The sequence below is a fragment of the Chrysochloris asiatica genome, unplaced genomic scaffold, assembly GCF_000296735.1.
Source record: "Chrysochloris asiatica unplaced genomic scaffold, ChrAsi1.0 scaffold00084, whole genome shotgun sequence".
NCBI lineage: Eukaryota > Metazoa > Chordata > Mammalia > Afrosoricida > Chrysochloridae > Chrysochloris > Chrysochloris asiatica.
This window is the reverse complement of record NW_006408602.1, coordinates 13,413,628-13,428,273: the sequence shown is the minus strand read 5'-3', so window position 1 is coordinate 13,428,273 and position 14,646 is coordinate 13,413,628. Positions and strand designations below refer to the sequence as shown.

The 14,646-nt window shown below is 35.7% G+C and overlaps 1 pseudogene; it reads right to left on the bottom strand.

Moving 5' to 3' along the window:
* Positions 1 to 8,111: 8,111 nt before the first annotated feature.
* LOC102815976 overlaps positions 8,112 to 14,646 on the bottom strand; it is a 36,541-nt pseudogene continuing 30,006 nt past the window's right edge.

Genomic DNA, 14,646 nt, shown 5'->3' with positions numbered 1-14,646 from the left:
CAAAGATTTGAAATATTGATGAATATCAGAATGGATTTCACCTAAATGTAAAGAAAATTAAAATCTTCTTTATTGGACCAATAAATAATATCATGATAAAAGGATAAAAGACAGATGTTGTCAAAGACTTCATTTTGGTTAGATCACAATCTATTTTCCTGTAAACCATAGTCAAGAATTCAATGTTTGCTTTAGACAAATTTGCTACAAATGCTCTTTTTAAAGTGTTCAAGAGTGACTATGTCAGTTTTAACACTAAGTTGCACCAGACCCAAGCCATGGTATTTTCAATTGCCTCATATGCATATGAAAGTTCAACAGTGAATAAGGAGCATCAGAGAAGAATAGATTCATTTGAATTATAGTGTTGGTGAAGAATAATGAAAGTACCATGGACTGCCAGAAGCACAAACAAGTCTGCCTTACGAGACGTACAGTCAGAATGCTACTTACAAGCAGGATGGCAAGACTTAAATTTTCATATTTTGGACACGTTTTAGGAGGACTAATCATTGAAGAGAAGGAGCTCTGGTAGCGTAGTGGTTATGAACCGGGCTGCTAACCTGAAGGTCGGCAGTTCGAAACTACCAGTGGTTCCGGGGGAGAAAGATGAGGTGTTCAGCTCCCGTAAAGATTTACAGCCTCGGAAACCCTGTGCAGGGTCACTATGTGTTAGAACCGACTCCAAGGTACTTAACAACAACAACAATCATTGAAGAAGGACATCATGCTTGGAAAAATGGTGGATCAGCAAAAAAGAGGAAGACCCCACAAGAGATGGATTGACACAATGGCAGCAATCATGGGTTAAAAAATAATAATTGTTAAGATGCCACAGGTCAGGGCAGTGTTTCATTCTGTTGTGCATAGGTGGTTATGAACTGAGCTGATGGCACCTAACAATGACCACATCAACAGAAAATGAGTGGTATGTAGAGAGATTTCAATATTTCATTTTGAGTGTGTTAAGAACTCGGGTTATTTGTGTAAGTAGACCTTTTATCCCTTCTAGATTTCCCATGTGGGAGCAATAACTTAGAAAACAGGATTTCATTAAGCATTGGCAATGAGTGCTTCTTCTGAAGAACAAAATAAGAGTCATACCTGGTATTTGCTCTGTGTTTACATCTATCCTGGGCATTAATATAGGTACTAGGTGACACCTGAGCACCTTCAATTTAGGAAGGTTCTGCTCATTAAAATAGAACTTTAATATATTTTATAAATCTTACTTGCATGAATGTCAAGCCAAGCATATATGTTACATGAAGCAACTGCAAAAAGCAATTTATAGGTGAAGGAATTCAATAGTAGTAGACAAATAACATCATCTTGACTCCACCATTTAATTGGGGACTGAGAACATATGCACATGGAAATAAACCCCAGCAATTTTACATCCCTTCACTGACACAAAACCTAAGTACATATGTGCTAATGGGACAATTAAGTGGCCTCCTCAAGCTGTTTACTAACTTTCCAACTTACTAAGAGGGACTGATTTTGTAAGTAACTCTGACATTAAAAACAAACTGGTTCAATAAGAAGTTGCTCAACTGGATCTGTTTATTTCTTTTTCTTCAGCAGTCTATTAACACAGTTAGGTAAAGTTATTCCATTACCTGATTAAGTGTTTGCTGCCCGTGGCACTAAATGCATCTATTACTCTTTTCTTGTATTATATATCATATTAGAGAAAATATTTATGTAGTTGTCTTTAATATCTTGTGGTCAGTATGAAGAATTGCACTTGAATTGTTAGCACAGAGTTTGTTTTTTGCCCCTATTTTCTTGACCATCAGCTGCATCTGTGAATGTGGCCTTCTGCAGTATGTAGTTAAGTGCTATTGAGTCAGCCTGACTCATAGCTACCCTGTACTGGATTTCTGAAGAGCAGCTGGTGGGTTTGAACTGCAGGCCTTATTTATGGTTTACAGTGCAGTGCTGATCCTACAGTACCACACCAGGATTCCTGAGTAAAATTGTCCCCAAAGCTAGCATTTTTATTTGGAAGCTCTTTGACAACAAATAAATTTTACATTTAGCAAACCCTCCTCTCACATCCCTCCTTTTTAATAAAATATAATGCTAAGGCTGTGTTTCTTAAATTTAATTTGCTTAATTATTCAGTTCAAATTCCCACAGTCAAATAAGTTTGGCAAAAACTGCTATTTCCACCTTGTAGAATATTATACTGCCATAGCATATCGTAGGAACAGAATAGTTCTATTTTAAAGGTATTTGTTTAGCTTCATGTAGTCCAAAGTTTTTCAAATGTATTTCACTCTATAGCATGTTTAGTCTGCAAAACTCATATTATGCTACTGAATAAATCTGAGAGGTACAGTTAGGGAAATGCTAAAAATGAATATAACTATTCCTATGAATGGAAGGTGGACTTTCAAGCTTTGGCTGGTAATGGAAAAGAATGGAGTGAGCATGAGAGAAAAGAAGGTTGCAATCAAGCTCTCTTTCCATCACTAGCAATCTGCTCTGATAAATGTGGACAAATTGCCTCTTGTCATTTAATTACGGACTAGAAAGTAATCAGGTAGTCATTGTAGAAGATCCCCTCAGGCTACAGACTGTTTGGGTAAATTGTGTGGTGGAAAAATAACAACAAACAAATCTAAATAAAACTTGGCCTCAAAAACTTATTATTAGTAATTTATCAACCTGACACCAGTCTCAAAAATCAGCTGAGTCTGCTTTTGGAAGCTTTTGATAAAAGAAATGAGAAAAGAGAAGAAAAAAGGCCATTGGATCTGAGAAGTACAGAATTGCTTGAACACTTGGGTTTGATAATTTCAAATCTGAATCCCATTTAGGGGCATATATGTAAAACTGATAAACACATGAAATTTGATGTCCGACATGCGGAAAAGCACTTGCTTACTGCACAAAATGCATAGTAAATTATTCGTTTATTAGATATTATATATTTTTAAATCACTTATTTACTATATTTGCTGTTGCTTCATGCCTCCAAATCGATTTCAACTCATAGTGACCCTATATTTGATAGAACAAACACCTACTCCTGTCCCATCCTCACATTTTTGCTACACTTGATCCCGTTGATGCTACCACTGTGCCAACCATCTCATCAGAGATCTCCTTTTTCACTATCCCTCCACTTTACCAAGCATTGTATCCTTCTCCATGGATTGGCCACTCCTTATAACTAATGTCCAAAGTATAAAAGACAAGTTTGGCCATGTTGACTTCTAAGAAGGATTCTGGTTGTACTTTATCCAACATTGATATCTTTGTTCTGGCAATCCATGGTATCTTTAGTATTTTTCTCCAACACCATAACTCACATGCATCAATTTTTATACAGTCTTCCTTATTCATTGTCCAACTTTCACATGCGTATGAGGCTATTAAAAATACCATGACTTGGGTCAGGCACACTTTAGTCCTTAAACTGACATCTTTGCTCTAACTTCTTAAAATGGTTTTGCGCAGCAATATGTCATTTGATTTCTTGACTGCTGCTTCCATGAGTGTTGATGTAGTCTTCGACAACTTTAATGTTTTCATGACGTTATTTATTTATTGCTCCAGTGCTAAAGATTTTTGTTTTCTTTACATTGAGGTATGGCCCATGCTGAAGGCTTTGGGTTTTGATCCTTATCAAATCAAGTTGTTGATCAGTCTATGACTTTCTATGTGTTTTAATATGGTGTTCACACAACATTCAAATCACATAATGTCCTTTTCCACAGAACATGTGGTGGATGATAAACAATATATAAACGTAGAGTGAATATTATCGTGCCTAAGACAAACACTTGCTGCTAAACTGTTTACTAAAGTATCATTTGACTGAAGGTAATTCCTGGGAAACAGGCTCAATGGGCAGATGACCTGACTGGGTCATTTCCACTCCACGAACCCAGAACTATGGATTCAGATTTTTGTCATGAAGAATTAACTAATATTATAGTTAAGAACAGATTATGCCATTGTAGATAACTACAGTTTTAATGTAGTATCTATAGATATTATGTTAATAAGAATAGCATTGTTATACTATTTATTAATCAGTTCTAGGAGTGCTAGGGGTGCAATCTATTTTTGTTTTAGGTTTAAGAAGCAAGAGCCTATTTCATTCTACAGATATGCATTGTTTATCACCAATCACATGGTCTATGAAAAAGGACATTATGTGATTTGAGACCCAGCTTGTACTTTGATGTTAGCTACTCAGAAAATAACATTCCAATGACCCGTTTAACCCTCTTTAACTGTCCCCTGTCTGGAGCCCCTTTCTGACATTTTCAAATGAGTCTGCTTGATTTGAATAGTTTCTACTCACAATAAATATATTCTGATAACTAACTTTTGGTTTCTGTAAGCAATTTAAATGTTTAACATGTGAAAAGAAGTTTAATATGACATGCTCATTGCCAAAGGGTCATATAGAATAGTGTGGTTGAGAAGCTGGAAAAACATATGTGTGTGTACATGTGTGTGTATTCCCAGGGCTAAGCAGGTAATCAGTATTATAGTGCATACTGGTAAAACTAAATGACATAAAAATCAATTGTTGGAAGCTTATTTGAAGAAAACATGGTCATTTTTTTTTTCCAACAATGAGTAACAAATGTTCTGTCATTATAAAGTTCAATAGAAAAATTAATAGTAGGTCTTTTAGTTGGAATGTACTGTTTTTTTAAATGCAGGAAAAAAATGTTAACCCTAAAACCTTGACTCAAACAGCAAAAACCTTCCTGAAATTATTCTATAGAAATGCACATTTAAATTATCCTACTAGACAAGGATAGCTGGTGTGGTGCTGTAGGATAAGTACTGGACCTCAAGGTGTGTTTGAAACACAAGGTTAGCAGTTCAAACTCATCAACCCTCCTTGGAATTCCTGTACAAGGTAGCTTTGAGTCAGAACCAATTTGGTAGCACTTAACAACAAAAACAACTAGAAAAAGGAATCCTGGTGTGTGGCTGTAGGTTAAACATGGCGTGGCTGTAGGATACGCTAACTCTAAGTAGGTAGGTTAAGCTAACTGCAAGCTCTGAAATTCAAACCAACACCTGCTTCTCGGAAAACCTTATACAAGTTCTCTATGACTCAATGGCACTTAACAACAGCAACAACTAGAAAAGGGTAGTCTTCAAACCTCCTAATTTAAATCATTAAATACCTCAAGGATGTAGTAAGTAGATGTTGCTATTGATGTTGTTAAATGCTATGAAATGAAGTTGGTTCAGACTCATAGTGACCCTATATAGGATTCCCAAGGAGTGGTTGAAGTTTGATTCATCAATCTTGTCTCTCAAACTGATTTTATGGTTGCGTGTTTATCCTACAACACCACATCAAAACCCTAGGAAGCCAAATTGTTAGGAGTCAGTCCAGAAGTAGCTGATATCAATTAATCTCAGTAAAGGGTTAGCATAAGATGCATTCAATCACATTAAGAATACTAAAAATCTCTATTTCTCCTTCCTCTTCTCTATATAAGTCCCATTATACCTACCTTCTTTGCGCCATTTACTTTTTCTGAAACTAAAATGGCATCCGTATATGCATGAGATGGATTGGCTAGGTGGCATCATTGATGGACTCGAGTGTGGCAGTGGTAGTGAGGTTGGCCCAGGATCTGGCATTGTTTTGTTCTGCTGTGCATGAAGTCGCTATGAGTCGGTTCCGACTCGATGGCACCTGACAACAACAACAATATGCATGTAGAACAGTTGCTGAGAATAAACCTAGTGTTCAAATTTCAGTGAGTTTTGATTATTTTTAGCAACAATATGCCCATGAAATAGACAAATGCAAGTAGTTATTTCTCAATGAGTATATAATTGCTAATGCCATAAGCCTCCAGCACAACTAGGGCTGATGGAGAAAGATGTGAGAACAATGTCTATGTATTAATGGAGAATTTTTACCAGCAATTTTCAGGGTAAAGGTGTTTCTCATACTTATATCATGTGTAATGCCTTGTATAAATAAAACCTCATTTAGAGTTAAATTATGTGATATTAACAAAGGAAAATTTTTCTGTTGGCTGCAGAAAACTCATGAACCACTTTAAAATTCATTGTAAAATTAAGGAGTTGCCTGATGTAGGACAATTCAAAGATTGTGTTAGTTTGTACAGCAGGTGGATGAATGGATTATAGCATATTAGAGATAAGGACCTGTATATGAATCATCTCATTTTATACATAAGAAAAGTAGATCATAAATGAGAAATTTATGACAGTGTTAGGATTAAAATTCCCATCTTATAGTTCATAGTAAATTTCTTTCATGAAAAAAATTATTCTGAACTTTCAAAATTTAACTCAGGCATAATTTTTTATTTCTTAATGATTCTTCCTTATAAAACATTACTTAGAAACATTCTACTAACTTTTAATTTGCATGCCTTTCTGAAACACTGTTACATATAACAATCACTTCGAGGTTCTTTAATATAGTTAAGATAGTTAACATATCTTAAAACTTAAATACGTGTCTAAATTTGTATAAACAATCCTAGAAAATGAAATTGGCAATTCCTGCCTTTGGATGTACTTTTTTAATCAGTAGGAGAAATACTGACAATTAATAAAGAAACTTCTTTAAATAAAATAATTGAAGATTTGCATTTGTTAGTATTTTTAAATAGGATTATTTAGGAAACAGGTATGCTCTTGTCAAAGAGCAAAGTGGTGTCTTTGTTCAAATTAAACAATTATTGAGGAGTAGAACAACTCAGATTGAGCAGTACTTCATGAAAATTCAGAAAAGCACTCTGGTGAGGGGAATTTTTCATGAAATTTAAGTATAGAAAATTCAGGAACTTATAGGAAAGAAACTTTTATTGGTTGATATTTACAAAAGCATCTTTGCATATGTCTGTACATTGTATATTTGTCAACAGACAACTGTTATGTTCCTTAAGCATAAAGTTTGAATTAGTCACCTTTTTAATTCATGGATAGTTGAGAGCCAGACAGAGTATCTTTCTGGAGCATTCTATAAGGAGAGGGCATGGGAGGGAAGCCCATAGACTTTCTGGAGCTACTAGGTAGCTGATGTTTGATAATCATCTCAGAATGAACAATAAAAATGGAGTTCAGCCTACATCTTTGTAAGAAATCTCTTATGACACGCATCTGCATTTTGGGGGTATTTTTAAAATCCCATCAACTTACTTATGGAGAATTTAAATTAAAATTTTGCTGATCACAATTTTAAGAATGTCCTCTTCTGCATGGATTTGCTTTCCTCATATTTATTACATGGCTGAATATTTGAAGTCGATTTTTAAAGCCACAGATGCTCTCCATTAAAGGTAGTTGGGAGCCCTAGCTTCCATTTTCACCATTTTATAACTGAAACCTTTGCTTCTTTCTTGTTTTAAGAAGAAATTTGTGACAGTAGAGCCAAATTAATAGGAATCCTTATCAGAGAGGGGCATTGATCAAGGACAAAAGGCAAACTATTGTCTATGTAATTAATGTTTTTGTTTTTTTTTTCAAAATAAATGCTTTCTTGCTATTCTATGCTACTGGCTTGTTTGTAGTTATCTGGAGCATACAGGACAGCAAGAACTGTTTGATTCTGATAACAAACATTTTTAAAACAATTCATAAAAAATTTACAAATCTTGCAATAATTACGAGGATGAGTCAGAAATTATCCTCACTCTGATTGTATTCAAATGCCCATCCTTGCCCATGGCTGATGACAATATTAAGTGTGCATATGAAATTATTCTGTCAAATAGATGAGTGACAATGGATTATGTGAAAAACGATTTGCAAATCAGCCATAACTCTGCCTATGAAATAATTCATGCAGGCTTGAGTTTCAAACAGTTTTTGTGAGATGTGTACCAAAATAACTCACAGAAGAGCATAAACAGAAATGTTTGGACATCTGCAAACAAAATTTGAACAGATACTTGAAGAAAGGTAAATTGTTACTAGTAACTATGAGCCAGAGAGTAAATTAAAAAGTATGGAGTGGAAACATCCTAAATTACCAAGCAAGAAAAAGTTCAAAAATCAACCATCAGCTGGAACATTGATGCTTACAGCTTTCTGGGATTCTCAAGGGCTGGTATGGGAACACAATTAAAAACAAAAGTTCATGAATCAATAATGCTCTTTATAGCAAGATGCTCACTAAAGAGCTGAAGTCTGAATTTAGGATTAAATGTAGAAGACTGATATCCAAGGACCTGGTGATCTTCCTGGCAGTGCAGGTCCACACACCTTTGCCCACCCTCTTGACACTGCAAAAAAAAAAAAAAAAAAAAAATTCAGATGTAAAAGAATCCTCCCTTAAGTCCTGGTCTTGACCCATTGGACTTTTACCTGTTTGGTTCCCTGAAAGCTGTCCTTCATGGATAAAGATTTAACACTGATGAAGAAGTAAGACAGTGGTGCATTCATGAGTTACAGCTCAGCCTAAGGCATTTTTAAATAAGGTAACATGAAAGCTTGTTCACAGATGGACAAAGTTTATTGAACAGTAAGGAAAATATTTCAAAAACGGCTGTATTTGTCTTTTCTAAAAGTTGATTAAAGAATTCTATAGTAAGAGTACAGATAATTTTTTACTCACCCTTATATTATAATGATTAAGAGAATTAATTCAGTTTGAAAAATTGATCATAGCCAAGAAACAATTTTAGTAAGAAGACAACTAAAATGATCATGTGAAGAGGAATTGGACTGAAACGGTAGTTGAAATCATGTAGCTTTGTGATGGACTTATTTAAGATATTGCTTTAATTTTTCTGATGCATTTATATAAATACAAGTGGTATTAATGATTGCACAAACTCCTTTTCATTGTACTACAAAAAATCAAAGAAAATTCTATTACCCAACACAATTTTAGGAAGAGACTTTAAAGATTTGTATTGGACTTCTATGCTAATGGCTAGTTCATGTGTTATTTGAAGCACAGTAGTAGACATAATGTGAATGAAATTTTCAAGTTCAGGTATATCTACAAGTTTAAAAAGTCCATGTGTTTCTGAATATATCTATCATAGCATTTTAATTTTTTTTTTTTTTTTGTATGGAGGAAAGAGTTCCAGATCACTGTTTCTGTGTAAACTTTCATTATAAGAGTGGAGCACTAGGGGAACTCCTAAAACAGCTGAGAGTACATTTTTTGTCATTTTTAAAGCATTAAGTCATGTTGATCCTCAAGCATAGGATTTGTATTCATATCTAGGATTTTCTTAGTAAGGTATTTTGATCACCTACAAAAAATATGCATTCATAAAACACTTTTTAATATTATTTCTAAAGTTTCTTTGTGGAGAAGTGAAGGTTTCCTGCATTGAATTGTGATTTCCCAAAAGATGTGCCAACTTGACTAGGTCATGATTACCAGTTTTGTATGGTAATCATATTTATGAGCTGTTGGAATTATCTTGTAAATCCTGATCTCTATATGTTGATGATGCAAGATTAAATTGTATTTATTATGGGACTAGGGTGGGACACAATACCCTAACTCAGACCAGATGTGAGGTGAACTTACCTAGAGTGTATTCTGCATCGCCCTTTATCTTACAAAAGATAAAAGGACAGAGAAACAAGCAGAGAAGGAGGAATGTCAGATACATAGTGTATTTTTTGAATCCAGGGTCCCCATGTTGAGAACCTCATAGACCCAGGGTAAGATTGATGCCAAGATACATGGTGATGTCTAAGGAACATTGACTACAGAGGTGTTGTAAAGAGACAAAGACCCCAGAACTGACAGAGACAGACAGATGTATTTTGCAGCAGCATATTTGCTTAACACAATCTGTCATTTGACTTCTTGAATCTTGCTTCCATGAATGCTTATTATGGATCCAAGTAAAATTAAATCTTTGACAACTTCATTCTTTTCTCCATTTGTCATGATTCTATTTATTGTTCCACAGTCCTGATGTGGAGCAGTAGGATAATGTACAACGTCAGTTTGATATACAAGATTGGTGATTCAAACCCACCAGCCTCTCATTGGAAACCATATACAGGTTCATTCTGAGTCAGAACTGACTCAAGGGAACTTAACAACAAAAGTTTATTTTTCCAGTAGTGGGATTTTTGTTTTATTTACATTGAGGAGCAAACTGTACTGAAGGCTATAGTCTTTGATCTTCACCACTATTTTAAGTCCTTATCCCCTCCAGCAAGTAAGGTTTCATTTGCATATTACAGATAGTTAACAAGTCTTTATTCAATTCTGATGCCACCTTCTTCATATAATACATCTTGATTACTTGCTCAGCGTACAGATAGAATAAGTATGGTGAAAGGATATAACTCTATCCTGACTTTAAATCATTTAATATCCCCTTGTTCTGTTTGAAGAACTGTCTCTTCGTCTATGTACAGGTTCCTCATGAGCACAATGAACTGTTCTGGAACATCCATTGCTCACAATATTATCCATAGCTTATTAAGATCCACATAATCAGAAGTTTTTGAATGTTCAGTAAAGCTCAAAATAAACACCTTTCTGGTATTCTCTACTTTTAGCCAATATCCATCTGACATTAGCAATGATATCCCTAGGTCATATCCTTTGCTAAATTCAGTTTGAATTCCTTTAGCAGGCTTGCATACTCTTTTAAAAGTCATTTGTTCATTTTGTTGGATCAAATAGCATCTGGAAGAACTTAACTTCAAGAACCTCAGTTGAATCTCCGATGCTATATTCATAATGATCTTGAGTGGGATCAGGTTTCAAATAGAGACTATCTACAAATGTAATGAAATCAGCAGTAGGGAAAGCATTTCACTTCAACCTCTTTGGGGAGTTAAAAGATATTCAATTAAATTTAAGCAGCCTTGTATTGGTTATTATTGTCAAATTCTGGGAAGAAAGTGGTGAGATTTAAACAAGTCACAGAATGTAACCCAACGGTAGGTATAGCCAGGGGAACCACTTGACAGGAAGTTAGTTAACTGGTGAAAAGTGTTTGGTTAAATCAATGTTAAGTATAGCAGATATCACGTGAAGTATATAAACATTTGTAAAATTTGATAACACTATGTCTGCAGTGCTTACAACTAGTTTGATTGTGGCAGCAGCCACCCTGAAGCAAGGATAATACCATTTAGCTATAGGGTTGTAGAGAACACTATGATATCTTACTTTCCTTTGATGAGCTCCTTGCTTCCGGGTTAGAAAACCTAAAGCAGTTCTTGAGGACTCACAGTGTGGCAATGTTGAGCCAGTCAGTACTGGACTGTGAACCACAAGGTCAACAATTCAAACCAATCAGCTACTTCTCGGAAACACTATACAGGATCACTATGAGTCAAAAGAGTTGATGGAACTTAATAACAACAATGTAGAAACAGGAAAAAAGTCTAGGTGATGGTTAGGAAAATCTAGGACAAGAATGTTTCCTAGAATTTGGTTTATGTACAGTTTCTTGATCCTCCAGAGCAATTTGGAAAGAATCAGGTTCAAAGGTTTTCAAATATTTATGTAGGTGGGTGGCACTGTGGGTAAATGTACCAGACAACAAAGCCATTTGAACTTCAAGGTCGGTGGTTCAAGCTCACCAGTTGCTCCTCAAAAATCCTATACAGGGTCACTATGGGTCGAGATCAACTCAACGGCATTTAACAACAACAACAAAGCTAACAAAAATAAATTAGGAATCCAAGTTGTACAGAAGCTGCAAAACCCCAGAAACCTACATAATTGTCTCTGAATTTTTTGACAGGAAAAGTAAAAATAGCTTCTTTTACTTAAAGAATAGAAATTTTTTGGTGAAATCAAATGACCTAAATATTTTTAAAAGTACTGCCATAATTATAGTTGTTTTTTTTTAGGCATTTGGTAAACATTTTAACAAGAGAAAAGTCTTTACCACTGGACCAGTAAATAACTTCAAGTCAAATGCAGAAAACATTGAAGTTGTCAAATTGTTAATTTTGCTCAGATCAACCATCAACACTCATGGAAGCAGCAGTCAAGAAATAAAATCACATATTACATTAGGCAAATCGACTACACAAGACCTCTTTAAAGTGTTGAAGAGCAAAGATGTCAGTTTGAGGCTTAATGTGTGCCTGACTAAGCCCATGATATTTTCACCAGTTTCATATGCATGTGAAAGTCTTGCAATGAATAAGGAAGACTGTAGAAGAATTGAAACATTTGAGTTATGGTGTTGAAAGATGATATTAAAAACACCATGGACTGCCAAAAGAACAAACAAATCTATGTTGGAAGAAATACAGCCAGAATGCCCCTTAGAATCTAGAATGTCCAGACTCAAGTACTCAAGTATAGCAACATTTGTGAGAATGCCACACAACTGAGCAGTGTTTTGTTTTGTTTTGCCTGAAGTCTCTGTGAGTTGGTATTGACTTGATGACACCTAACACCAACAAAAACAACAATACTCTCTCCAAGGCAAGTCTGATAAAAGATGGAGCAGACCAGTAAATCATTTATATACTGCACCAGTGTGAACTTGCTTGAAAACTATAAAAGTTGTAAGCCTTTGTTTAAGATTTGAGAAGCAAGCAAGAGATGTGTTGAGCCTTTGGGTATTACAGTTCATATAAATTGTTTTTTTTTTTTTTTTCAGGTGATGGTGAACCAACATTGGCTCCTTGATGGATAGGAATACTAGAAATGATGCTACAAAATTGTTATTTTTAAGTGTCGTTGAGTAGATTCTATCTCATAATGACTTTGTATTAGCAATCCAGTCCTGATCCTACAGCGCTACACTAGAAGCATTGCTGCTGCTGTTGTTAAGTGCCATTGAATTGATCCCAACCAATAGTGACCCTGGAGTTCTGGTAGCATAGTGGTTACGAATCAGGCTGTGAACCTTATGGTCAGCAGTTTGAAACTACTAGTCGCTCTGCAGGAGAAAGATGAGGCTTTCTGCTCCCGTAAAGATTTTCAGCCTTGGAAACCCAGTATAGGATCTCTATGGGTCGGAACTGACTCGACGGCACTTAACAACAACATAGGTTTCCGAGGAGCATCTGGTGAGCTTGAACTACTGACCTTGCATTTCAAATGGCTTTGCAGTTTGGTGCACTAACCCACAGTGCCACACCAGGACTCATTAGAAAACAGTAAATGAGGGCTTAGAACTACTGGAAACCTAGAAATTACAATACACTAGATAGTCTGGAAATCCTGAACAAACTTCCATCCCCTGTTGTAAAATTTCTAAACAGGGAATAGAGGGGTACTACAAAGACTAGCACAGAAATGATTAATACTTTTAAAAGGAAGCAATGAATAACAGTGACTAATTTCTGGTGGCATAGTAGGTTATGAGCTGTGCTGCTAACCACTAGATCAGCATTTCTAAACTACCAGCTGCACTGAAGGAGAAAGATCCTCATCTTTCTCCTGTCTGCTTCAGCAAATATTTCTAGCCTCAGAAACCCAATACAGCACACAACAACAGCAACAACAGTGAGCTAAATATCTTTAGGATTTCTCCATTCAACCTGTTCTAACCACATTTGGACCTTTCCTAGATGGATTATTATGTGTATCATTAGTAGAAATCAGATAGTCCATATTGGTAAATCTCAACATGAACTCTTAGTTCTTCAGTAAATGTGTCATGATTCTCCTTCAGCTTTAGGAATTTTATGTGATTGTGACCACATCCAAGGGTAAAAGTAATGTGGAGAAGGTCCACAATATCTGAACAGATTTTAAAAGGGATTTCAGGCTTTAATTGGTAGTTTCTTTTGGGAAAAGGTAGTTTAGACAAAATGTTATTAGGGGAATGTTTAGTAGATCAGAGGAGTAATAAAGCATAGGGGGATACAAAGAATATGTGGCAGGCAAGTGGCAGGCTACCAAAGGACAATCTGGATAGGCAGACAGGAAAACTGGCACCACAATTTCATATTTATTTTCTTAATTTAGAAACATTACCTTGTAGAGATATAATGCACTTATCATATCTTCTGTTTTTAGGTGCTGTTGAGTTGATTCTGATTCTGTTGTTGTGTTTATGCCCTTTGTTACTGACACTTTGCCCATCCATATTGTTGAGCATATGCCACTTTTGCTGACCATTTTCTTTACCAACCCAATAAGGTAGTGTAGTTGTTATGAATTGGGCTATGATTCACAAGGTCAGCAGTTCAAAACTACCAGCTGTTCCACAGGTGAAAGGTGAGGCTTTCTGCTCCTATAAAGATTACAGCCTCAGAAACCCTATGCAGGGTCACTATGAGCCAGAACCGACTCCATGGCACACAACAACAACAACAACAACCCACACAGGTTGGAAACAATTCAGTGGAGATTCTGTCTTTCCCTGTATCCTCTGGAGCTAGGTTGCCTATTGAAAGCTTGTAAGCTAGTCACTTCTTGCCTTTGTAGTCCCCTCATTTTGGGTAGGCAATGTCTAAGTTCCCCATCCCTGTCAACCCTGTGTACCAAGGGCTTGGGAATGATCTTCACTGTAGAGATTTGTCCGCTCTTTTGTCATACTGCATACACAAGCATAGGTCAAGTTCATCCACTTGTAGTGAGTTACTTTTTTTTTTTTTTCTTTTCTTTCTTCCTCCAGTTGTGCTGTGATCATCCAGCCTTTGATGCCAGGTCAAATTTGTACTGTCTGCAAGTGTAGGTGTTCTTGTGCATTTCCCCTCATTTCATAT